We start from the raw sequence: 26,014 nt of genomic DNA on the forward strand, positions 1-26,014 counted from the left end.
CCATTTTTCTATATCTCTGTCCTTATGCCAGTACCATACAGCCTTGATGAATGTAGTTTTGTAGTGTGTTTTGAAACCAGGAAGTGTGAGTCTTCTAACTTTGTAATTCTTTTTCAGATTGTTTTCGAATATTTTGATTCACTTGCATTTCCATATGAAGTTTAGGATCAGGTTGGCAATATGTGCAAAAAAGGCAACTTGGATTTTGATGGACATTGTATTGAATCTGTAGATTGATTTGGGGAGTAGTTTTGGGTTAAAATACTTAATTCTTCAATACATGAACTCAGGATATCTTTCCATTTTACAGATACTCTTTAATTTCTTTCAATGATGTTTTATAGTTTTCAGTGTACACATTTTATACTTTTTGGTTAAATTTATTCCTAAGTATTTATTCTTTTTGTTGCTATTATAAATAAAATTGTTTTCTTATTTTCATTTTCAGATTGTTTATTGCTAATGTATAGATATACAGTTGATTTTGTACATTGATCTTATATCTTGCAACCTTGCTAAATGTGTTTGCTGCTTCTAATAGTTTTTTTTTTGGTGGTATCTTATGATATATATATACATATATATCTATATACAAGAAGACTATATCATCTGGAAATAGACATAAATTTGCTTCTTTTAAAAAATGTGGATGTCTTTTTTTTTTTTTTCTTGCCTAATTGGCATGGCTAGAATCTCCAATACAATGTTGAATGGAAGTGGTGAGAGGGACATCTTTGTATTGTTTCTAATCTTTCAAGCTTTCAGTCTTTCACTATTAAATATGTTGTGGTTTTTAAAAAAATAGATGCCCTTTATTAGATTGAAGCAGTTTCCTTCTATTCCTAGTTTGTTGAATGTTTTTGTCATGCAAGGTTTTAGATTTTGTCCATTGCTTTTTCTGTATCTTTTGAGATGATCATGCGGCTTTTAACCCTTTATTTTACTAATACGGTGTTTGTTCTGCATTGATTCATTTTTCTATGTTGAATCAATTTTGTATTTGTAGGATAAATTCCACTTGGTCACATGGTATATATAATCTTTTTTATATGTTGCTGAATTTTGTTCGCTAGTATTTTGTTCAGGATTTTTACATCACTATTCATTAGGAATATTGGTCTGTATTTTTCCTTTTCTCATTGTGAGTGTCTGGTTTTGGTTTCAAGGCAATATTGGACTCATAGAAGGAGTTAGGAAGTGGTCTTCCCTCTTCTAGTTTTTGGAAGAGTTTGTGAAGTATTTGTATGAATTCTTTTTTGAATATTTTGTAGTACTGAGTGGTGGAGCCATCTGGTCCTGGGCTTTTCTTTGTGGGAAGTTTTTGGTTACTAATGTCATCATGTTATTTGTTATAGGTCTATTCATATTTTCTATTTCTCTTGAGTTAGTTTTAGTCATATGTACCTTTCTAGGGATTTGTCCATTTTTTTTAGATTATCTGATTTGTTGGCACAAGATGAGGCTTTGATGGAGCTTCAGTTCCGTCCTCCGCCTCCAGGGGCTGCTAGGCTACTGGTTTCCACTGTGATTTCAGGTTGCTGGCTTTCAAAGTTACCATGGAGGTGGGGAGGGGGTGATCGGAATAAAAATGCTACAAAACTCACTGTTCTTACTGAGAGTCATCTGTTTTTTTTTTTGAATAAACACTCCCTGGATTGCTGAAAGCCTCTGGTTAATTTCCAGAGTTCTGAAAAAGTTGATTCTGACAATTTTGCCAGTAGTCTTATTGCATTCACAGAGACAAAATTTTCGATGGTCCTACTCAACTGTTTTCACTGACATCACTCCTTGGTCCATTACCGTTTTACCTGAAAATCGAAATCAAATAATAAGAGATAAGATGAAGTCCTGGAAAAATTTTTATACTTTTCCACACTATGCCAAAATATTAATGTTAGCTCTGCTACTCAGAGGAAAAAAGAGTTTTCCAACATAAAAAAAAAATAACACACTTACATATTTGGAATCCCAGCCTATCATGAAAAATAAACCCATAGTAACAGGCCACTTATTGACACAGTGCGAAAAAGCCCAGGGAAATTCAATTAGGAACTCTACCATTTAAAGAGTTGGTAGAGGTGAAGTATCCAAGAAAGGGGAATGAAGTGTATTGAGTAGGAAATCAAGTTAGAAGAGTGTTATGTCAGAAAGCAAAGAGGATGTTTTGGTCAGAGGGCGTGAATAACAGTGTTGCATATTTTGAGATGTCAAATAAAATAAAAATCAAGATTCCATTGAATTTGATACCATGGAAGTCACTGATCACCTTATACAATTGTTTGGATGGAATTAAGTGGCACATATGAGAGAGAAGCCAGATTGGAGTGTGTGAAGAATATTGATATGAAGATAGAGGAACTTTGACACTTGACAATCCTTGGAGAAGTTTTCCATGAAGGGAGGAGAGAGTAATAATGTTTAGTGAGAATGGGGAGAAAGTACATGGGAAAGTTTGAAAACCTGGAGATACTTGAGCATGGTTGAATACAATAGAAAGGGATCAATAGGAAAGAAAAGATTAACCATACAAGAGATACACACTTAATAATGCAAGGTTCTTGACAAAATCAGAAAGGATAGAATCTGGAATGCAGAGGGAAGAATTGGCCTCAGCTAGAGGGATGAAAGATAGTATGTATGTGGTGTCTTTGGGCAGCACAGGGAGTTCCTGTCTGATGGTTTCTGTTTTCTCCAAGATTTTTCTCTGGATTATCACAATGTTTAGAGCTAATGCTTAAAGAACTTATCCTCTAGTTTGCATCCAAGCTTACCGATATAAACAATTACAAAACTAATTAAGAGTCCAACTATATGAACCATTGGAATAATTTTCAGAGAAAGGAGAGGTCAATATGGGCTGGAGTAGCTAAAGAAAGATTAGTGGAATCCAAATGCACTGGTATCTGGAGATAAAGGGTTAATAGTTTATTTTCTTATTGAATAAATTGCTGGAATAGCTGGAAATGAATGAAATTAAGATTTATGGCATTGCAGGGAGGTTTCTGGTCAAGACTGTATATGCCCTTCAAATCATTTAGCTTCCTGCATGGTGCAGTTTTTGCCTATCAACTGAAGGCTTGCAAACCCAAATTTCTTTCTATTCATGGGGCACTATGCAGAAGCCAAGGTTAAACATGCAGAGGACTTTGCTCCTAGTGGAGTCTGTATGAGGGTTGATTGAAGATGAAGATGATTCCAATGATGTCATCCTGATCACCTGAGTCTTTGGATGCATCATGTTTGTAATTTGGGAAGGGGCTATAAGCTAACACTTTATAAATGCTTGGAACTTATCTAATTTTAATAGCTTTTCAGGGACATGAAGAGTCAGACTTTCTTTTTGCAAACGCTTTTCCAAGAATTAAACCTGATACTTCTGTTCCCTCTGGTAGACCAGTTAGCCTGCCACTCTCTCTCTTTTTTTAAACTAAATTTGATTTTTGAGAGATTTAATCTCATTCCCTATCACAACATTATTTTTCATAACAGCAGGAAGAAATTTGATAAACTATTCTAGTTTCTTACATTTGTGAATTTAATTCCCACTTCGTCAAAACGGGCTTCTGTCAGGGGATGAAACCAGATGCACCGAGTTGTTCAAGTCTTAAATGTCTCTCTAGCTTGTGGAAGCAATTGCATTAAAAATCTTGATAAATATTGTTGCTGACTTTCTTGCTCCCTCTGTGTTCCTGCTGCCGTTATACTATTTACACTTGAGCTTTTGCCACATCTGGTTAGAACTCAATGACTGCCCTCCCCAGTTCCCTCTTTTAAGTTACTATCTCCCTCAAGGTTTCTCTTCCATGCATTGAACTTCCATTAATTCCTTCCTTTGATTGAAAAGAGGCAGAGTGATGTAGCAAGAAGAGTATGGGCATTGGTCCCAGAGATGCCCAGGTTGAATCCTTGCTTTGGAATTTGCTAGCTGAATGATATTGGTTATTTTAACTTTTCTGACACTCAATTTCATTATGCTTACCTTGAAAAGTTGTTAGGTTTAAATAAAATAACCTATGCCTCTGCATCTGGCACAATGGTTTGCATATAAGAGCACTTATTCTGCCTATTTTTTATACTTGTATTTATGAATTGGCTATAATAAAAAAACAGCAACTTTTTATTCAAAGAGGGCTTATTCAAAACCTGGTTCTGTGTTCCACCTACCCTCTATTCAGGCTGTTATTTAACTCCCATTATGATTTCTTAGTTATCAAAATTTCCCATACTATTTTTATTACTTTTCATCCACATAGCACTTGATGCTTATGCTTTTGTACTTTTTATGTGCCTTGATGTGCTTTTGTGATGTGCAGCATACACAGCCTGAAATTCATCTTGCTGGCTCATCATTTTGTGTGGGGTATTGCTTACATGGTCTGCTTATTCTAAGCATCACAGTCTTAACTGCAGAGTTCTCTTGGTTAAGAAATTCAATTATATTAGAAGTGAGGCTCTTCAACCTGGAACTCTATTAAGACAACAGAAAATATCTTTTGAGCTCAAGGAAACATGTGAGAGGCTTAGTCTGAATTTTTCCACTTCTCCTCTTTGAAATTATATAGAGCAAGTTGAGTGAAAAAAAATTCACAAACTCCATTTTCAGTAAAACCTGGAGAACCAGAGATCTCTTAAACTGTGCATTATGTATACATACTGCCCAAAGCAACTGAAGCCAATAGAAGCAGTCAAGGAGCTGCATGGTAAATGGTGATGGACAATGAGAAGGATGGTGAATAGGGCATTAGCTGTGGTGAATTTCAGGAAAGACAGTAAGTGTTTACTTCCAGACGAGGTGGGCCCCATCTGAATGCCAACTGCAGTGAGCAAGGATGAATTCAGAGTGAGCAACTGGTCCAAGTTTGCCTGGACCTTTCCTATCTTTAGCATTGAATGTCCCAGTCTTAGGAACTTCTTCAATCCTTGGACAAACCGAGATATATTCACCCTAGATGAGATGGAACAGGGTGTGTAATTCTGGAGAGATGGAAAGGGTCTGGGGGACACACAGCTGGCAGACTACAGAAAGTACAAATCAGAACGCACCAGCAAAAAGTGGAGATCCTAACTTGGAAGGTAAGAGATATGTCCTGTATGGCAGTGGCTGATGAAGAAAATGGAAGATCACATCAATGGAAACCATTCTGAACCTTAAGGGCAAAGGGAGTGTCGTTGAATAATAACTGGCATTATTTTTAAAGGAAATAGTCTGTTGCAACAGACAGGAACAGAGAGAGCCCATGAGCTGTAAAGCTTGGCAGACTGGAACTCCTTAGTCCTTCCTTTCTACCCACTAGTAACCTTTGCAAAAAGCTAGTCCAGGAAAATTAAACTCATTCAAATATGAGTAACAGCAAAAGGAGGTGGAAAAGCAGCTATACAGAGATACTATCAAACTGTGGAAAAGAATAGGAAAATTCTCCTATAGACAATGAAATGCACCAGAAAAGTATTGCTAAGAAGCAGATAAAAATTGTAACTTAGCATTACTTGATTATTTAACAAGTAATAACTGTTAGTAATGAAGGGGTAAAAAGCACAAATATAAGAACTCAGGACCGGACAACAGATGATAAAATAATTAAAGGAAGAGGTGCAATGGGATTTGGCAGAAACCATGGAAGAAACAAAAGAAAAAGGAAAAATTTTTTTCAGAAGTCTAAATTAGAACACAAGAAGAGTAAGCACCATTGAAAGCGCAGAAGGAGACAAAGTATGGGAAAAGTGAATGAAACGAGCAAGAAATACAGAGATAAAAAGAATTAGAGGCAAAATTATAGGAGAAAAACACAAGCAAACTTATACATATGGAGTCTCCCAAGAAGAAAACCAAAACAAAAGAACAGAACGAATATTTAAAAATACAATTCAAGGAAACTTTTCTAAAAACAAAATGAGGCATGAATCTACATATTTAAAGGGCTTACTGTGTACCAGGGAAAATTGATCTAGAAAAGTCAACATCAACACATATCTTAAAGTGATTAGAATAAAGAAAGAAAGTTTTGGGCAAGCAGGTAAAAACATCAACTCACTTATGGGGGAATGAAGTTGGGCAGGCATCAGACTTTTCTAAAGATATAACTTAATCCAAAAAGACAGTGGAACAATTTTGTATATTCAAGAAAAGAAAGAACGGGCCAGAGATCTTATATATGACCAAGATGTCTTTCATCTGTAGTTTAAAGACTACAGGAAAACAGTTTTGAACGTGCAAAAACCCAGGAAATGTTATTTATGTAATGTCATTTTGAGGAAACGATTAGAGGGTGAACTCCTGCCAAATAAACCATGGCTGGGGAAACTTCGGTGAAAAGACTGGCAGTGAACATTAAATGTATTTAATTGCAGATTGAAATACAAAGCAAAAGAGGAGAAACTCAAGGGGTAAAGTCTAAAAGCAGTGGAGGTGGTTAGGACTCACAGTATATTTGAAGGGGCCGAACCTTGATTGGAAGTGAGATACTCTCTTCATTATACAAAAGGCTGAAGGAAAAGCTAATTAGATGCAGGAAGATGGTTTCTGTGTTCTCTGTGAAGTAAAAGTCAAGTCCATACACTGAAAGTAGAAGCCTAGTACTGGGATAAAGCTTAGTCCTGTAAGAGAAAACAAAAACAAAAACAAAACAAAATTGTATGGAATAGAGTGGGAGATCAAGTTTCCAAAGAATCACAGTAGAAATATGTATAAGAAGAGTTTGCTGTTTAAGGAAAACTTACAATGCATCTGTTAAAGTGAACTATTTATCATGAGGTACTTACATTTATTTTTTCTGTAAATTGAATGTTGAATAGTATACAGAAGTTTAGGACAGACTTTTATATAATTTTGTAGCTGTGGATATACTACTTTGCTTGTTTCTTATGCAAATCCATTCACTTAGTTTCATTGTTCTACTATATATTGACACACTGAGGGTAAGGAGTATCTTCCTTATTGTACTCAGTCCAGTACTCTGCTCTCTTCAGGTGTTCATTCAATAAGATTTGATAAATTAGTAAATGAAACACACCTATATTATTCTGTTCTGCCTAATATTTATTTTCTTACACTCATTCCTAAGGATTCACATGAAATAATTCTTACTTCTAATAGTCACTTAATTTTCAGGCTCTGAGAAAGTAACATACAAACTTGAAATTCCTGGTGAAGCTTAGAATAAAAATTACAATGAAATTTATAAGTGCCATTTCTGACTTAAGCCAAGGTGTAATATGTGTCTTAATAACCCTCATCCAGAAAGTCCAGTGAATTTTTTAATAAAATAAAAAGCCATATATGAAAGTGTGTATGGAAGACTGTTCATAAGTCATGCTCTAGGTGGGCCAGCCAGGTAAGTATTCAATAGCAGGTATGAATTTAAAAGGCAACTTGGCTAGTCATTTTAAGATGGTTAAAAAATCAGGCACCATAGAACTGTAGGACTGTATTAGCCAAGGATGAAATTCTTTGGGAGCTTTAAATGAAATTTGAATTGTTTCCTTATTGATATGGCCAAAATAATATTTCCAAGGCTTCCTTACCAGTTCCCTACTGACTCAAAAAGAATTTTCCAGAGATATTCTCTCAGTCTAATTGCAATTCAACCAATATACACTTCACACTGTTTTCCCTACAAAATTTGAGAAGTTTACATTTGCTTTATTGTTAATTTACTGTGAAAATGTCATTATTCAAATATATCACACTGTTCAGACTGTGATTGAAAGAGCACAAACTTTGGAACTGAAGAGCTGGGCCCCAACCTCACTGCAGTATATACTAACCATGGGACCAGAATATAACAATACCTTCTTTCTAAGATTGTTGTTAAATATGAGTAATAGTGTGATAAAGCACTTAGCAGAGTGCCGGGTACTTAGCAAGTGGATGATGAATGGGAGCTATTCTTATTCTTACTATTTCATGGCAAGAAATTTTATTAAGGTTAAAAATCTCAGAGAAACAAAACATCCACAAATCTCAAACAGCCATCTGTTTCAAGCAACATTCATGCTATGAAACTCTAGCTCACTGAAATGATTTGGATTCCCTCTAAAACTCACCATAATGAGATTTGGCTTGCACCAGAGAAAAGCCATTAATGACCTAATTGTCAAATCTAATGGCCTGTTTTCAGTCATGTTCTTATTTATTTCCTCTGTGGCATGTGATGCTATTGACTATTCTTATCTTCATTCATTCATTTGGATTCCTCAACAATGCTTTCTCCTGGTTCTTCTCTTGTTTCAGACTCCTTTCTTGGGGTTAGAGTTTTGAAGGGGCCTTTTCTCTGCTTCCTGGTCTCATCTTCTGTGAACACTTCCCTTACGTTCACCAGGCAGAGTCAATACAGTTCAGCAAGCCTTTATTCAGTATTTAGTATGGACTTGCCCATCTTCCAGGTATTGGGGTCACAAGGACAATGAGATTGGAGAGGCAGAAACTCTTAGTGCTCCCTGTATTGAATTATTTTCCTTTCTGAACGCATAGGAGGTGATGTTTTTCAGCCCTTCGCTGGAGATTGAGCCAGGTAAATAGTTCTGATCCTGAGATGTGAATGCAGTTCATGGGTTGAGGCATTTAAGAGCCAGCATGCTACTTCCTGTTTCTCTTCCCATGCTGCTGTGGCCCAGGAAATGATGTGTTGACCTGGCAGTGTCACACAGTGGAGGGAGCCTGGGTCCATGATTTCCAGGTGGAAAACATTTCTACTAACTTGCATCAGACTTTGTAGGATTGAGAAAAAAACTTGTACTAAGCTGCTGAAATATCAGAGTTTGTTATTACATCCCATTTTATCCAATCCTATATTAAACCACTATAGTATGATATTCTTAGAGGAAATGGGTATATGTATATAAACAGGTACTACCAATAAAATGTGCAGAGTGCCATGATGGACTAATCACAGGGTGCTTTTAGAAACTTGAGGAGGGGCAGTGAACTCATTCTGAGTGGAGAGTGTTTAGGGAAGATGTGACTTCCTGGTTCTAATCCATTTCTTCCCATCCTTCCTCTCCATCCTTGGGTCCAACCTTAAGGAGATGCCAGGGGAGAGAGGGGTACACCAAGCAGCAGTTTGCCTGGATTACTGTGATCAAGAAACCAAAGACCAAGCATCCTTTTTTCCCCTCAGCCCAGGTTCATGATGCCTGGGGATTTCTTTCAAGCTGTGATGCCGGAAAAGACCAGATAAGATGTTGAGGACACCCTGCTTCATGACTTTTTTTTACTTAGCTCTGCTCAGACCAAGGTCAGCCAGAGAACTAGCTATGTCTTAAAGCTCTCTTGAATATACACTCTTGAATTAACTCCTTTATTTGTCTTATTATTTTCATTTAGTTCCATATTTTTTATCTGTGTTCCTAACACCTCACAAATTTCTCTCCAGATCTTCCTGTAAGGTAGAGCTAATTGGAAAACATGCTGCCTCTACTCTGTATTCATTTACATTTGATTTTTCTCATTACAATGCTGTTATTACGAGGTTTGTTTCCATTGCCAGAGAAAATGTTAGTTTAGCTCATTCTTTACCTCTACTTGGCCAGAATCCTTCTGGTATTTTGTTAATTTCAGTTTTTAAAAGTTAAAAACATGTGAGTCATTCTACAGTTATAACTTTTTTTGTTTGTTCTCATTTTCTTTCTCTCTTCTCAAGATGGGGCTGTCCTATAGTTTCTCCTGAATTTTATTAATTTAACTTCTTGATGTTCCCCTCTTCTTACATCTTGGATTTCTCCCATATTTCTCCTCTGATCAGCACCTTCCACTAAGCTGCAGGATATATGGGTGAGGGGACACTTGAGATGAATGTGGAGTATCTAGTATTATTTATTCAAGTGAACAAGAGTTAAAATATCATTCCAAACAGAGCATGGGCATGAAACACCATGGAGGTCTTAAGGGAACTGTAAATAATTTGGTACTGAGCAAGCAAATATAAAGACAGAGGTATCTTAATGTCTTATTCCTGGGTGTTGGGGCTAGTCTTGTTAAGTGTTGGTTGAGTTACAACTTAGAATTGGATCCAAAGAGTTTTTAAGTGTTGGTATATGATGTTCATGTCCAAAGCAAACAAAGATTCCAAGACCTGGAACATCAATCTTAAGTCAAAGACTGTTAGAAGAAAGTCTAGATTCACCAGAAAGATTAACTATAAATGCCAAACTCAAAAGGCCATAGTGGGATCCAAGTTGAAATCCCAGAGGCAAAAATGTAGAGTCAGGAGAAGATGGCATTGGAGCAAAGTCAGGTATGGGTCAATGAAGGGAGCTGAGGCCCAGAGTGAGAGTTCTAAAACCTAGTGGGTATTTATTGTTTGTCTTCATGAACTGGTGGGTTCTAAAGAGGACCATAGTGGCATCAGGTTGTGTTACAGGCCTAGGGCAGGGCAAACATACAGGAGGTAAGGCTGGAAAGAGAGCTATAGATCGTATCATGGAGAATTCTTGGCTAAGGGATTTATAACTTATAGGCCATACAGAATCAGTAACGGATTTTAAACAGGGATGTTATATGGTGAGATTTGCATGGATGGGAGCCTTCAAGCAACAGTGTGAGGGTTGGACTGGTGGAGCATGAGGTAGGAGGCAACAGGGTCCCTGATTAAGGGGCTCCTGTAGTTGTTCAGGTGAGAGAAGAGGAGGCTGACCAGGGCAGTCAGTAGGGCAGTGAGCACTGGACATTTCCTTAAGGTGGGCAAATTTAGAAGGTAGATTCAAGAGCATCTTTGTCTTATTGTACGTATGGTGGAGGGAAAAGGGGGTGGTCAGAGTTGGCTTGCAGATTCCTAGGTGGATGGTGGAGTCAGCAGCAGTGATAGGGAGGTTGAGGGAGGAGAAGCTTTCAAAGATGTTGATTTACTTTGGGACATGATGTTTTTGTGGTTCTCACATATCAGGGTGCAGAGGTTGGCGATCCATTGGAACTACAAGTCAAAAACTGCAGGAAGGGAGAGCATAGAGATAATTTGGAAATCCCATCAAAGAAGGCAGACTCTCACCCTGAGAGACAATAGAGTGAAAAGTGGGCTGAAGACCAATCCTCCGATTTTAGATTAAAGACATGAAAGCAAACACCTGGAGGAAAGAGGGAGGGTGGCAAAAAGGGCCAATGTGAACAGATTTGTCTTGAATAGCTGAGGAGGTACCTTTGTCCACTGAGTCTGGACAGGCCCAGATGGGAATAGGAACAGCTATAGGTGTTGGGTCAGAAGTTGAGAGAATTCACCTTCACATCTTCCTGATGGAGTAAGAGACATTGTTTTCTGCTATGCATCAGAGAAGAGGTCAGCAAACTATTTTTCTGAAAGGACAGATAATCAATAGTTTAGACTTTGCAGGCTATATGGTCTTTGCCACAGCTACTCAACCCTGCTATTCTAGTGGGAAAGTAGCCATAGACATTACCTTAAATGAATTCTGTGTTCCAACAAAACTTTATTTACAAAAGAGGTGGTGGGCTGAATTTGGTCTGCGAGCCATAGTTTGCTGACCCTTGTATTAGAAGGTTGAGGCTTCAAGTGAATGTTGGAATTTTGGAATAGTCTTTGTGGGAAATGAGAGTAAGTGTCGATCAGTGACAGGGAGAGCGTACACGTGGAGCTGAGGGTCCAGCTGACGTGGGAAAGGATGCTGGTCCTGCCTGCATTGCTTTGCGAGCGTCTAGCAATTCTTTGTTACTTCCTCCTTTGTGATCCCAGAGTGTTGCTTACACTTCTGGCTGATCACAGGTGTCTCTCCCCCTAGATTGTGGACACTCTGAGGGCCAGGTTCTTATCTCACTTATTTTTGTAACAGCTTAATTTCCCTCAGTTTTCAGCTAATCATCTTATCCTTTAGTTGTAAGCATTTGCCCATCACCTCCCTGCGACACAGGGAGAAAATTTTCCTGGACCTGAGCCGCAGTTGCCAGGCCCGTCTCACTTCATGTTGGGCCCACCCAGCCCCGTCTTATCCTTTGAGGACTGGTGACTAATGCGGTGACTGTTAGCTGGTCAGAGAAGCTGAAGTCATTCAGCAATTATGGCACCACACACACGCATCCACTGTTTTATCTGTTTTTCTCCCCCCCCATCTTCCTGTCTTTGGAACAAAAAATTTCTCTGACTTCACATGGCCAACACAGCTGTCCAACTGGCTGCAAACACAGAAGTGAATGAAGTCAGTGAAAGGATGAGTCACTGCACAACAGTGTCATTTACACTCTCCTCCATCCCCCCGCTTCCCCGCCCCGGACTGGGATGTACTGCTTAGGAAGGAGCCCTTTGCCACATCTCCAAGGGCAATGTGCAAGGAAGAGCATTTTAGGGGAGGAAGTCACTCCCTTGGCTGAGTGGCTTAGTGGTGCTTAAATATTTTCTAGAAAAGGACAGACAACATGCAATTCACAACTCAAATCCATACAATTTAGTTATAGCTTAATAGTGTTTCCTGAGTCATGACACTGAGCGAACCTATAACCAAGGAAAGCTCACAGGAACCAATGGTAATCTTATTCCCTGCTGCTGTTGTCCATGTTAATTCATGAAGCATCATGAAAATGAGAATCCTTGCAGGGCACAGGGCACCGCTTGATAATCTAAATTGAGGCTCTTAGTTTTTTATCATGATCAGTTGTTTTATTGGGGGTCAATATTGGCATGGATTTAAAAGCTATGCTGAGTAGTAATATCAATGATATTATTAATAAACAGTTTATTTTCTCACTGTGATCTCTGCCTTTCTGTTGTGTATTTCTCCTGTCTTAAGGATGATGCTGTTCGGAATGTGAGACGCTTAGACTGGTTGAAGTTTGTCCTAGTTCTCACATTGACCGTGTTTCCTGCTTTTCATGCCTTCAGTCAACCGGCTGTCATCATCGCCCTTGTGTCTCCCTCTTTCAGAGTTCTCTTTCCTCCTCTTTGTAATGGGCCTCCCCGGGGACTGCACTTGGATTCTCAGGCTGAGGAGGAGAAAGAGAGCAAGACTGAAGCTAGAGGGGCAGCTGCCGGTCCGCCCGGCTGCCAAGGCTTGGCAGCAGGTTCCTGGGGAAGCAGGAGGCACCTGGTTCACACAGGACCAGCACAGCTGGTCCAGCTTTTGACTGGCAGAGCGTGGCTTCCTTCGTCACCAAAGTGACTGGCCCTGTGATCTTGCTACAGCCTGCTGAAACCGAGAGGGATGCAGTGAAAGCAGTACACCTCAGTGGAGCAGGTGCAAGTCACATTTCACTAATGAACAATGGGCACTTTGCACACAGGGAGGCTTTGATCTGAGAGCTAAAAAGCCCTTCTGTTGGACAGGATGTTGGCTGAGGCAGGCAGCAGTAAGAAGCATTGGGAAGGATCCTTTATCCAAGAAAGTCAGTGTAAGAGCAATCATCAAATAATACTTGCAGAGTGTTTGACTCCATTCTCCATTCTCAGAGATCTCCTTGGGATAAAGTGATGTGTTTGTGGAATTCTTTTAGTTGATTCTGTATCTGGACCATCCCGAAATGAATAAAACATTTATTCTATATTAAACTTAAGTCTGTCTTCTACCCATCAGTTTCAGTTCTGCCTTATGGGCTTATATATAAAACAGTTCTATTTGAGGAAGACAGCACCCATGTGAGAGCCTTCCACATATTTGAAGAGCACTCTTAGGTCTTCCAGGAAATGTTAATAGGGCATTTTTAATAAATAAAAATAAATTTATAAATAATACATAAAATAAGATAAATTGCTATTTTCATGTACTAAATGGTGCATTCCTCCTGCACAGTGACCTCAAAGGCTCTATGCAAATTTCTTGTCTCTTCCTCTAAACAATCAGCAGAATTGTAGGTTTTTTTATGTTAAAATTTTTATTTAACTCATTAATTAATTAAGTGATTTATTTAACATCTTTATTGGAGTATAATTGCTTTACAATGTTGTGTTAGTTTCTGCTGTATAACAAAGTGAATCAGCTATATGCATACATATATCCCCAAATCCCCTCCCTCTTGCGTCTCCCTCCCACCCTCCTTATCCCACCCCTCTAGGTGGTCGCAAAGCACAGAGCTGATCTCCCTGTGCTATGCAGCTGCTTCCCACTAGCTATCTATTTTACATTTGGTAGTGTATATATGTCCATGCTACTCTCTCACTTCGTCCCAGCTTACCCTTCCCCCTTCCCGTGTCCTCAAGTCCATTCTCTATGTCTGCATCTTTATTCCTGTCCTGTCCCTAGGTTCATCAGAACCATTTTTTTAGATTCCATATATATGTGTTAGCATACGGTATTTGTTTTCTCTTTCTGACTTACTTCACTCTGTATGACAGACTCTAGGTCCATCCACCTCACTACAAATAACTTAATTTCATTTCTTTTTATGGCTGGGGAATATTCCATTGTATATATGTGCCACATCTTCTTTATCCATTCATCTGTTGATGGACACTTAGGTTGCTTCCATGTACTGGCTGTTGTAAATAGTGCTGCAATGAACATTGTGGTACATGACTCTTTTTGAATTATGGTTTTCTCAGGGTATATGCCCAGTAGTGGGATTGCTGGGTCATATGGTAGTCCTATTTTTAGTTTTTTAAGGAACTTCCATACTGTTCTCCATAGTCGCTGTATCAATTTACATTCCCACCAACAGTGCAAGAGGGTTCTCTTTTCTCCACACCCTCTCCAGCATTTATTGTTTGTAGATGTTTTGATGGTGGCCATTCTGACCAGTGTGAGGTGATACCTCATTGTAGTTTTGATTTGCATTTCTCTAATGATCAGTGATACTGAGCATCTTTTCATGTGTTTGTTGGCAATCTGTATGTCTTCTTTGGAGAAATGTCTATTTAGGTCTTCTGCCCATTTTTGGATTGGGTTGTTTTTTTGATATTGAGCTGCATGAGCTGCTTGTATATTTTGGAGATTAATCCTTTGTCAGTTGCTTCATTTGCAAATATTTTCTCCCATTCTGAGGGTTGTCTTTTTGTCTTGTTTATGGTTTGCTTTGCTGTGCAAAAGCTTTGAAGTTTCATTAGGTCCCATTTGTTTATTTTTGTTTTTATTTCCATTTCTCGAGGAGGTGGGTCAAAAAGGATCTTGCTGTGATTGATGTCAGAGAGTGTTCTGCCTATGTTTTCCTCTAAGAGTTTTATAGTGCCTGGCCTTACATTTAGGTCTTTAATCCATTTTGAGTTTATTTTTGTGTATGATGCTAGGAAGTGTTCTATCTTCATTCTTTTAGAATTGTAGGTTTTTTAAGTAATGGAAAAGACGGTAGAGATCATCTTTTCTAAGCTCTCATTTCACAGATTGCGAAATGGAGGCTCATGGATGTGAAGTCGCACAGTAGTTCAGAGCTGAGATGAGAAAACAAGCCAGTCCAGGTCTTGTGGCTTTTTGTCAAGTTGCCTTGGTGATGTCTGCGATCAAGTGCAGGAGTGACTGTGATTCTGTGGTAGGCAATGTGCAAATTATCTATCCCACTCTTTAAGCACACAGGACTTTCATCGACTTAACTTTCCTTTCCCCACAGCCAGGTCTCAGAGGATGACCTGATCTGAGACTCTGTGTGAATTTCAGCTAATATATTTCTATTCTTGTGAGTATTTGAATTCTTTCCTCTCACTTTTCATTGAGGAGTGTAGAGTGTTGGGCAAGGGATTTGAGCTTCATAAAGTAGATGAGGGAAGGGCAGTTAGGCAAAGGAAAATACCTAACTGGGCATGTGCATTTAGGAGAGAGGGTTATGCAGTACTGAAGCATGCAAGGAGAGGGGTAGGAGCATGGAGTAGGAAGGGATATATGAAAATCCACGGGGGAAGGTAGAGAGACATGGATTCAAAGCCTAATGTGGGAAGACTTTGAGCCACTGTGGCAGCAAGGGTCCGTTGTGTCTGGGAAGGTTTTCTGTATTGCTGTTCTTAGTTAGACTCAGAACAAGTGGGAATACAGTGTTTCATAGAGACAGACATCACTGTTTTCAAATCCTTGCTATTGCTCTTGGGTCAGAAGCTTGTTTAGGTTTATCCTCTACAGCAGATTAACTGATTCTAGTGGTAACCCTGCAGGAGGGATCCCCCACCTAGTATGCCTCCTCTCCTTGTCAGAACTGGCTCAGGACCCAAACAAGGTCAAACCTGGGGCAGTCACACCTCTATGAATTCTACTGAACAGGGCTAAGAAAAGCAGGGACTATACTGTAGGTGTTGAAAATACTTCACATTTTCCTCTTTTTCTCCTTCTCTCACAGAACTTATCTGTCCCATGTGTCATACCCTGTGGACCTAGCTGTTTGTTAAGGAACTAATCAAATAATTTTGCAAGAAACATTAGGGTTAGCTAAAATACAATGTCATTATCAGGAAACATTTGGTATAGAAGTGGTAATGGGCAAGACAAGTGAATTTGTTGAAGAAAAAAAAGGGGGAAGATTGAGTATCAGGGTTTATGTGTGTGTGTGTGTGTGTTTGTGAGAGAGAGAGAGAGAGAGAGAGAGGGATAGAGAGGGAGAGAGAATATGAATCAACCTGAAAAAACTATCCCCCCATAACAATCATAGTTCTAAGGCTGAGGATATATTACAGATCCCTCTACTCTATGTATGCCCCCTCAAGTACCTGTAATTCTCTTTACCACTATCAGAAAATCATTACCCTCCAATGGCCTGCTATCTGTTTAGTCTTCACTTTTGCTAAGGGGTTTCCAGGGTACTCTACTCCTCAACAACCTTATTTTTACTAATGAATTATATTTGAATCAGCAGATTGTGTTTTCCTTTTTTTGTTGGAATTTGTTATTTTGAATTCAGTTGGCATTTGCTTCCATTTAAAAAAAAAGTTTTTGAGACTATATCCTTCCCCTTGCTATTTTTAACACTTGAAAATATATAGTTGAGTCGATAGTGATGGCCCAGTTTTGCCGCTTACTTCTATTTTTGATTTGAATTCTGCTTTTCAATCAAAGTCTTCATGGTGGATTTGGGCCCTTTAAATCTGAAATGTTCTTGCTTTTTGGCCTATTGGTGGGCCACAAGCATTGCTTTTCTAGACTCTGAGTTGATGAATGTTGATTATTTTTCTTAAGATTTTCTCAGAAAAGTTGGGAGGGATATGAGTCGGTGTTTAGATCTGCCCACAGATTTCACTGTGCTTCCTCTTAAAATGTCCATTTCCTATTTCCTCTACCATTTAACATTTACTTTGCCTATGTCTTAAATTCTTTTGTCTCTTCCATAATTCTTGTATTTTTTTTTTCTTTGCTATGCTTGGAAAGTTTGCACCGGGGTTTCAACCTTTATCCTGACGTTTTGCAATTTGTATTTTTTAATTGTTTTGCAATTTGTATTTTGACTTTTGTTGCAATCCCAAATTGCATAGATGCCTATTCTTGCCCTCAAGATGTAGCTTTATAAACCATTTAGATTTGCTTGTTTACTCATTTCTTCTTCATTTTCATCCAAAAATTATTGGGTTTGGGTGGGTGAGCAGATGGTAGTCCTCAAAAGTCTTTCTCTTCCATTTTTAACTCACTGGTCAGTTTCTCGTTTGTTTTCTCCTTCAGCATGGCTCAGGTCTCCCTGCCACAGAGTGTGGGGACAATTGGAGAAGAACCTTGAAATCCATCACATGGTGAAAACAAAATTCAAGGAAGAGCATATTTCATTTTTGTGGGGAAGTAGAGAGCAGATGGAGGGAGTCAGAGTAGACCAAGGTCTTTTTCGCCCACCCATTGAGGTCTAGTCTCATTTTGCACACAAAATTGTTCTCAGCCTGTGGGCCTTGGAATACTTCCTCAGAAGTCCCGAAACTTTTATTGTCTATGTCTCTCCTCTGTTAATTGGGATGGGGTCTGTATTCCATCTCCAATCAGCTTGAAATCCTTTCAGAAATAAAGATTGTCTCCCATCTCCCCAGCCTCTAGCACAGCACAGAGTCTGGAACATAATTGACTGTCAATATACATTTGCTGAATAACTAGGTAAATATGTTTTTTCCCCAATACCATGTATGGTAGGCATTCAGTAACTTTTGTTAACAGTTACTAATAACATATTTAAAAATCACTGGCCATTTATAGCTCTACACTTTTTTGGCCTGTGTGAAACCTATCCATTTTCCCTTGATTATATCTAATTCTTGATTTTGTCTTTTGGAAATAAATATTAAAAAACTGGGATTGTTCAGTTTTTTTGATCAGTTTTCTCTTTTTATGAGAACAGGACTATAAGGATAGTTAACACATTAATTATGTATTTACTAACACACTTGGCTAGGGTGAGTATTAGCTCTGAGATTGTAAAGGAGAAAGGTAGGGAGTCATCAGTTTATTTTATCTGGGCAGAGAATCATCTTACCTTTCTTTTACGTGGTCCTCTACATTGATCAGTAAACAAAGCAGCTCACTGCTAGATCTCTATTTTACTGCATTCTGTGTAGATGCAAGAAAGGTAGTGCTTTATTTCCTCTCTTGATGGCAGATAATTCAGGCTAACCCAGTATTATCCTTGGCAATATAATGATTACTTGAATATAAAATCATAATTAGATGAGTACTTTAACTGATGCTCACAAGAAATAATTATGTGTTTAAAGCTAAAATCCAGGGGACAAAATTCAGTGCTTTTGAGCAATTCTGTTAAAAAGGTAATACTATCCTTGTGTGTAAAATGGTGGCATAGCCATTCTTCTTATATCTTAGTATACCTGCCTCTCCTTCTCATTCTCCAGCCATTCCTCTATCAAGTGTTTCTTTGATCAAAATGTGTCATCTTGGATCACCTGAAAATTAAATTGCAAATTATGTCAATAAAAATATCTGCAGAATTTGGGGTTGAAAAATAATAGAGAAATAATAAACAAATAGATTGAGTACCTGGCACATAGTGGATGATCAAAACTATGAGCTTTATAAATGAATGTGAATGCTGACCACACAGATACAAAAGCAAAGGCAGCAGTATGGGAACGTACACGCAGACCAAAACTGAGTGACTCCGTGGTACAAAGAAATAAAGGTGACAAAATGCCACATGTAGGAAATAATCTCCAGTTGATGCAGTCTGTCCTTCTGAAACTCAGAGAGGATCTTCCAGAACACAGCAGAGCCAACTGGACTTGATGTGAGCTTTAAGTAAGCAGTGGTCATGGTTGGAGCTGTACAAATGACACATTGGCTTCAAATTCTTGTTCATGCATTTTGGTCAAACTTTTACTCTTCTCTATATTAAATGTTTTATACCCTTGAGGTTTGGGAAAGTAGTATTTTCAAGAAAAAATGCTTTGGAATGAAAATGTTAACTAAGGATCCTCAGTTTTCCCATTGTCTCATTGTGCTCACACATTGCACCTAGGCTTTTTGTTTGTTTGTTTGTTTATTTTTTGATGGTGGTGGAGGGTGTGTTTCTCTAATTAAGTCATTTAAAAATCCAGTGAAAAGCAAACTTTTCTTTTTTTCTAGGAAAGGAATGAATTCCTCATTCCAATATTGTGGTTATTTATTTAAACATTTTTAATGGGGTATAATTGCTTTATAATGTTGTTTTAGTTTCTTCTGTATAACAAAGTGAATCAGCGATATGTATACATATATCTCCATATCCCCTCCCTCTTGCATTTCCCTCCCACCCTCCCTATCCCACCCCTCTAGGTGGTCACAAAGCACCATGCTGATCTCCCTGTGCTATGCGGCTGCTTCCCACTAGCTATCTATTTTACATTTGGTAGTGTATATATGTCCATGCTACTCTCTCACTTAGTCCCAGCTTACCCTTCCCCCTCCCTGTGTCCTCAAGTCCATTCTCTACATCTGCATGTTTATTCCTGTCCTGCCCCTAGGTTCATCAGAACCATTTTTTTCTTTTTTTTTTTTAGATTCCATATATATGTGTTAGCATACGGTATTTGTTTTTCTCTTTCTGACTTACTTCACTCTGTATGAAAGAATCTAGGTCCATCCACCTCACTACAAATAACTTAATTTTGTTTCTTTTTATGGCTGAGTAATATTCCATTGTATATGTGTGCCACATCTTTATCCATTCATCTGTGGATGGACACTTAAGTTGCTTCTGTGACCTGGCTATTGTAAATAGTGCTGCAATGAACATTGTGGTACATGACTCTTTTTGAATTATGGTTTTCTCAGGGTATATGCCCATATATGCCATATATGCACATATACCATATGCTGGGTCATATGGTAGTCCTATTTTTAGTTTTTTAAGGAACCTCCATACTGTTCTCCATAGTGGCTGTATCAATTTACATTCCCACCAACAGTGCAAGAGGGTTCCCTTTTCTCCACACCCTCTCCAGCATTTATTGTTTGTAGATTTTTTGATGATGGCCATTCTGACTGGTGTGACGTGATACCTCATTGTAGTTTTGATTTGCATTTCTCTAATAATGAGTGATGTTGAGCAGCTTTTCATGTGCTTCTTGGCCATCTGTATGTCTTCTTTGGAGAAATGTCTATTTAGGTCTTCTGCCCATTTTTGGATTGGGTTGTTTGTTTCTTTAATATTGAGCTGCATGAGCTGTATATATATTTTGGAGATTAATCCTTTGTCCATTGGTTCGTTTGCAAATATTTTCTCCTATTCTGAGGGTTGTCTTTTCGTCTTGTTTATGGTTTCCTTTGCTGTGCAAAAGCTTTGAAGTTTCATTAGGTCCCATTTGTTTATTTTTGTTTTTATTTCCATTACTCTAGGAGGTGTATCAAAAAAGATCTTGCTGTGATTTATGTCAAAGAGTGTTCTTCCTATGTTTTCCTCTAAGAGTTTTATAGTGTCCGGTCTTACATTTAGCTCTTTAACCCATTTTGAGTTTATTTTTGTGTATGGTGTTAGGGAGTGTTCTAATTTCATTCTTTTACATGTAGCTGTCCAGTTTTCCCAGCACCACTTATTGAAGAGACTGTCTTTTCTCCATTGTATATCCTTGCCTCCTTTGTCATAGGTTAGTTGACAATATGTGCGTGGGTTTATCTCTGGGCTTTCTATCTTTTTCCACTGATCTGTGTTTCTGTTTTTCTGTCAGTACCATATTGTCTTGATTACTGTACCTTTGTAGTATAGTCTGAAGTCAGGGAGTCTGATTCCTCCAGCTCTGTTTTTTTCCCTCAAGACTGCTTTGGCTATTCGGGGTCTTTTGTATCTCCATACAAATTTAAAGTTTTTTTTGTTCTAGTTCCGTAAAAAATGCCATTGGTAATTTGAAAAGGGATTGCATTGAATCTGTAGGTTGCTTTTGGTATTATAGTCATTTTCACAATGTTGATTCTTCCAATCCAAGAACACGGTATATCTCTCCATCTGTTTGTATCGTCTTTAATTTCTTTCATCAGTGTCTTATAGTTTTCTGCATACAGGTCTTTTGTCTCTGCATATATGTATTTTATTCTTTTTGTTGCAGTGGTAAATGGGAGTGTTTCCTTAATTTCTCTTTCAGATGTTTCATCATTAGTGTATAGGAATGCAAGAGATTTCTGTGCATTAATTTTGTATCCTGCTACTTTACCAATTCATTGATTAGCTCTAGTAGTTTTTTTGTAGCATCTTTAGGATTCTCTATGTATAGTATCATGTCATCTCCAAACAGTGACTATTTTACTTCTTTTCCAGTTTGGATTCCCTTTATTCCTTTTTCTTCTCTAATTGCTGTGGCTAAAACTTCCAGAACTATGTTGACCACTATTGTGTTTCTTTGATTAGTGGAAGATGCTCTCATTATCTGTCAACTACCGGGTATGTGCACTCAAAGTTAATCTGTGTCACTAAATAACAAGCATATTCTTTATAAGTGTAGAGGACTAGATAGAAAGATTGAGTCTTGACCTTGTGCCCTAAGGACCAATAAAGTTACAGTCATTTAGAGATAGTTCCAGAGTTAAAGTTTCACCATTTAAAATGCCCACATACAATTCTTTAAAGTTCACATTGGTATCATTAGCTGAGTCTTCCTGCTATGTCTCCAGATACAGAGACAAGGCTCTTAAGCGACATTTGTCCTAATTGCCTTGTTTGTATTAACGTCCCCAGAACTTTAACTTGTTTGGAAAGGTTCCTTTTTCTTTGTTCTGCCTCTCGCTCTCCAAATGATTTGAACTTCTGTTGCACGTGGGCTCCTTTCTGGGCCTGGCCTTACACTGTGACTTTGCTCTTAGGAGTTTTCAGCTGTGGCTACAGAACACCATAATAATTGATCGAAAAATTTAGCCTGACTCTAAAATTACTTTTTCATGCCCACATCCCACCACTCTTTCAAGTGTGACGATTTTCCTGTCTATGCCCTGAGCATTCTCCTCTCCGTGTCTTTGCTCTGTGGTTAACTCTACTTAGAAGGTCTTCTCCTGGCTCCGCCTATTTAAATTTCTAACGATTGTTCAATGATCAGCTAGTAGTTCACCCTCTCTATGAAATCCTTCTGGATTCTTGCAGCTGGAGACACCGTCTCCCTTCTTCTCACTCCCATAGCTATCCCATGATTCCTCGAGGCCATCACCATATACTGCCAGTTGCTCCTACTGTGCCTTGGTGTTTATCTCCCAGTATTCCTAGGCTATAAACATCTTAAGAGGCAGAACTTTGCTTCCCTGATGGTTTCCAACCAAGAGCTCTCTTGGAGAAGTTGCTCAAAAAGTTTCATTTGTGGAAGACACAAATATACTTAGGAATAAAATGATTTTTTTACTAGACTGAATGTTTTCCCCCATTTTCAACTGGGTTTTGAAATCATATAGACACAGCCAGCTGTATAATGTAAAATAATTTCCCCCCTTCCCAAAACACGATATGTAAACTGTCAAAATCATGAATATAAAGAAGCACAAGTATGTTTGTAGGTATATGCCTGTGCTTTGGGGGAAACATAAGTTCACGTTTTGGCAAACTGATTTAAAAATAACAATAACCTAGTAGTGTGTGTGGCCTGTTATTTTATGCAAAGTATTTTGTGTCTTGGGAGAGGTTGTCTTGGTGTTCCCTGAAACCTGACACATATATCACACCTCTAAGCTTGGCTTCAATTCAGATTTCCTGGAGTTACAACTCTGCCCATTACGTGCTGACTCACCACCACTGTTCACTCTTGTTAAATTTTCTGGCACCAGCACATGCATTGTGACTTTTTTTTGTCTCCAAAGAATACATAGTCACATCAGAGAAGAACTTTCTCCAACTGCTTTCCACTTAGTGCTGACTAATTCCAAAGTACTTTTATAGTTGAAGAAAATGGTTCTACACTCTGAGTTAAATTTAATTGCTGTTTCATAAACTTTCTATGAAATTCTGCTTTTCCTCTTTGGGAAATAAGGGATCTTTTTGTTGCAAACTTTTCCATTTGATTCATAAAACTTCAGTAGGAAATTTAGATATAAAGGAACAAATACTATTCAGAAAATCCACTCACTGCACATAATAAAGTTATTTATAACAAGAAAATTCAAAGAAACAAGGCGCAGACCCTGCCCTCAAGGAATTCAAGGCATCAACAGATATTAAAAAAATTAAAGCATGTGTTGTGTCAAAAGGAGTATAATATAGGTTTTATAAAGAAAATACAAAATGAAGCGTTTAGTAGTCTCAGAAGAATGTTATCACAATTAGTGAGATCGTGTGTTAAAAAAATTTGGAGATAGCTTAACGAAAGTGAACATTTCTTTTGAATGGTGATATCAATGGTAGTTACATTATAAGTTTATTGTATGAAATAAATGAGTTAATAGAGATAAGGCATTTGGAATACTGGCTGGCACATGTTAAGCAGTCAATTTGCGCTAGTTATTTTCAATGATCATTTTTCATTTCTGTGAGCTATTTCAAACCTCTTTACAAATAGTTGCTATTTTTCCACATTTCCCAAGCAGGGAGAAATACCTGGTAATAGTCATTCCAAGTATATAAAATATGCTACTAAGAAAGATTATGCCACTGAGAGCTATAGAGCTATCCCAATTAAGAAAACAAAAATTCTTAAGGCTTCATTACATGTTCACAACAATTTAAAGGAAGAAAAGTTTAGTATCAAACATGTATTCTGCACACAACAAATGTCTGATGGACCTTCAAAGACTCATGTAAATTAAGCAGATCTTGGATGAAGCACAGTACTGAACCTAACTGGTTAATTCCCTGATCCCTGTATAAATTGCCATATAACTTTGTGCCAAATGAATAATAATAGAAGTTGAGTCTTCTGGATGACCAAAATCAGACCTAAGGAGTGAAGACATAGACTGAGCATGTTATTTATTGCTATGTCAACAAAAAACCAAATTGATTACTTGTTTGATGTTGTTATGTTGGTGATAGATAATGTAGGTGCAGCCGCTCACTCTCAGTTTATTTTTAATTACACAGCACGGTCAGGGCGTTACAGTGGGGAGAATTGAGCCGTGTGACCTTGAACCAGTTATTGCCAACGCTGGGCATCAGCTCCATCCTCTCAGATTGGAGCGTACCTCTACTGTTCCTTCCTAAACTAAAATGCTGTGGCTCTAGAGGATAGAATTATACTATGGATACTATAGAAAATGGTTTACCACTCATTTGAAAGTTTCTTTTAAAAGGAATAATTTAAAGTGCGTGTAACAAAGTACAGAGCATTGCTCAATGTTGGTTTCTCAAAAGATTACAATTTAGCTCTTGAAATAAACGTTTCCCAAAATAACAGCATTTGGGAAACTTTGAGCTCTTTTAGTCCTTTCACAGGAACTAAGAGGTCTTTCACATCACGAAGGCAGAATACTGAGTAATAGAAGAGACAAGAAGTCCTCAGTCTCCATCGCTCTGCCTGGGGACCCACTGGACTATTATTAGCATGGGATACAAAATAGATTTGGTAAACATTGGAAAAGTCTTGCCAAGCAGCATCTCAAAGACATATGGTCTTTTGTAAGTGCCATGATCAGTATAAACAAGCAAGATGTTCAGATTAAGAAGAAATCTTTGTAAGGCAACTTGTTCTATAACTTAGCACTGAGGTCCTGAAACGGACAGTCAAAACTTTGGGGGTTGGGTAACCCTATTCCTTCTTCCATCCAGACTGAAACAGAGAGCTGCCATCTCTACTTTGACCACTAGAGGGAGGGCAACTACGTGGAATTATTCAGCTAAGGGGGTGGTTTCTCTAATCGACACAGTCACCCTTGCCTCCTCAACCTGGTCTTCATTACAAATCTATCATAGAAACTGATTTTCTTTGGCTTTTTGAGAGAATGGAAATGTAGGGGGATGTGTTTTATCAGTGCATATCAGCTCCATCTTTTATATTCAGTGGGGTTATCGTATGGATATTATTTTCTTTTTAAAATTTATTATATTATTATTATTATTATTATTATTATTATTATTATTATTATTATTATTATTTGGCTGTGTTGGCTCTTTGTTGCTGTGCACGGGCTTTCTCTAGTTGCAGTGAGCGGGGGCTACTCTTTGTTGCGGCGCACGGGCTTCTCATTGCGGTGGCTTCTCTTGTTGCGGAGCACAGGCTCTAGGGCGTATGGGCTTCAGTAGTTGTGACACGTGGGCTCAGTAGTTGCGGCTTGCGGGCTCTAGAGCACAGGCTCAGTAGCTGTGGTGCATGGGCTTAGTTGCGCCGTGGCATGTGGGATCTTCCCGCACCAGGGATTGAACCTGTATTCCCTGCATTGGCAGGTGGATTCTTAACCACTGCACCACCAGGGAAGTCCTGGACATTATTTTCTTATTTTTGTAAACCTCACTAATAAGCTTAGTACAGAGCTGGTTGAATGATGGAGAGAGGGAATAAATGGCCATTCTTCTAATCTGCCCTGCCTTGTGCAGTGTGCCTGGATTTTCCTTTATAAGATTATCTCTTTTGAGTTAAAGAATTGATTATAATGATTTCATGGGATCGAGGTTGGACTAAAATAACTTTGATAATCCTCCCAACCCTAACATTCTATGATTCTGTATCTCCTCGACTGGAGTATTAACTTCTCAAGGGTAAGGAACTATGACTTAAATATAACACCTACTGCCAAGGCTGATCCCTTAAGAGATGTTCACTATAACAGTTCATGATTAAAATGATTGCAAAAACTGGCTTCTTTA

General features: G+C 38.3%; 1 long non-coding RNA gene across 1 annotated transcript in view; it reads left to right on the forward strand.

The window, feature by feature from the left end:
* LOC309638856 overlaps positions 1 to 26,014 on the forward strand; it is a 164,542-nt gene that overhangs the window by 82,222 nt on the left and 56,306 nt on the right. The gene's annotated exons all lie outside the window — the stretch shown is intronic.

The sequence above is a fragment of the Balaenoptera physalus genome (assembly GCF_965194825.1).
Source record: "Balaenoptera physalus genome assembly, chromosome: 11".
NCBI classification, from domain to species: domain Eukaryota; kingdom Metazoa; phylum Chordata; class Mammalia; order Artiodactyla; family Balaenopteridae; genus Balaenoptera; species Balaenoptera physalus.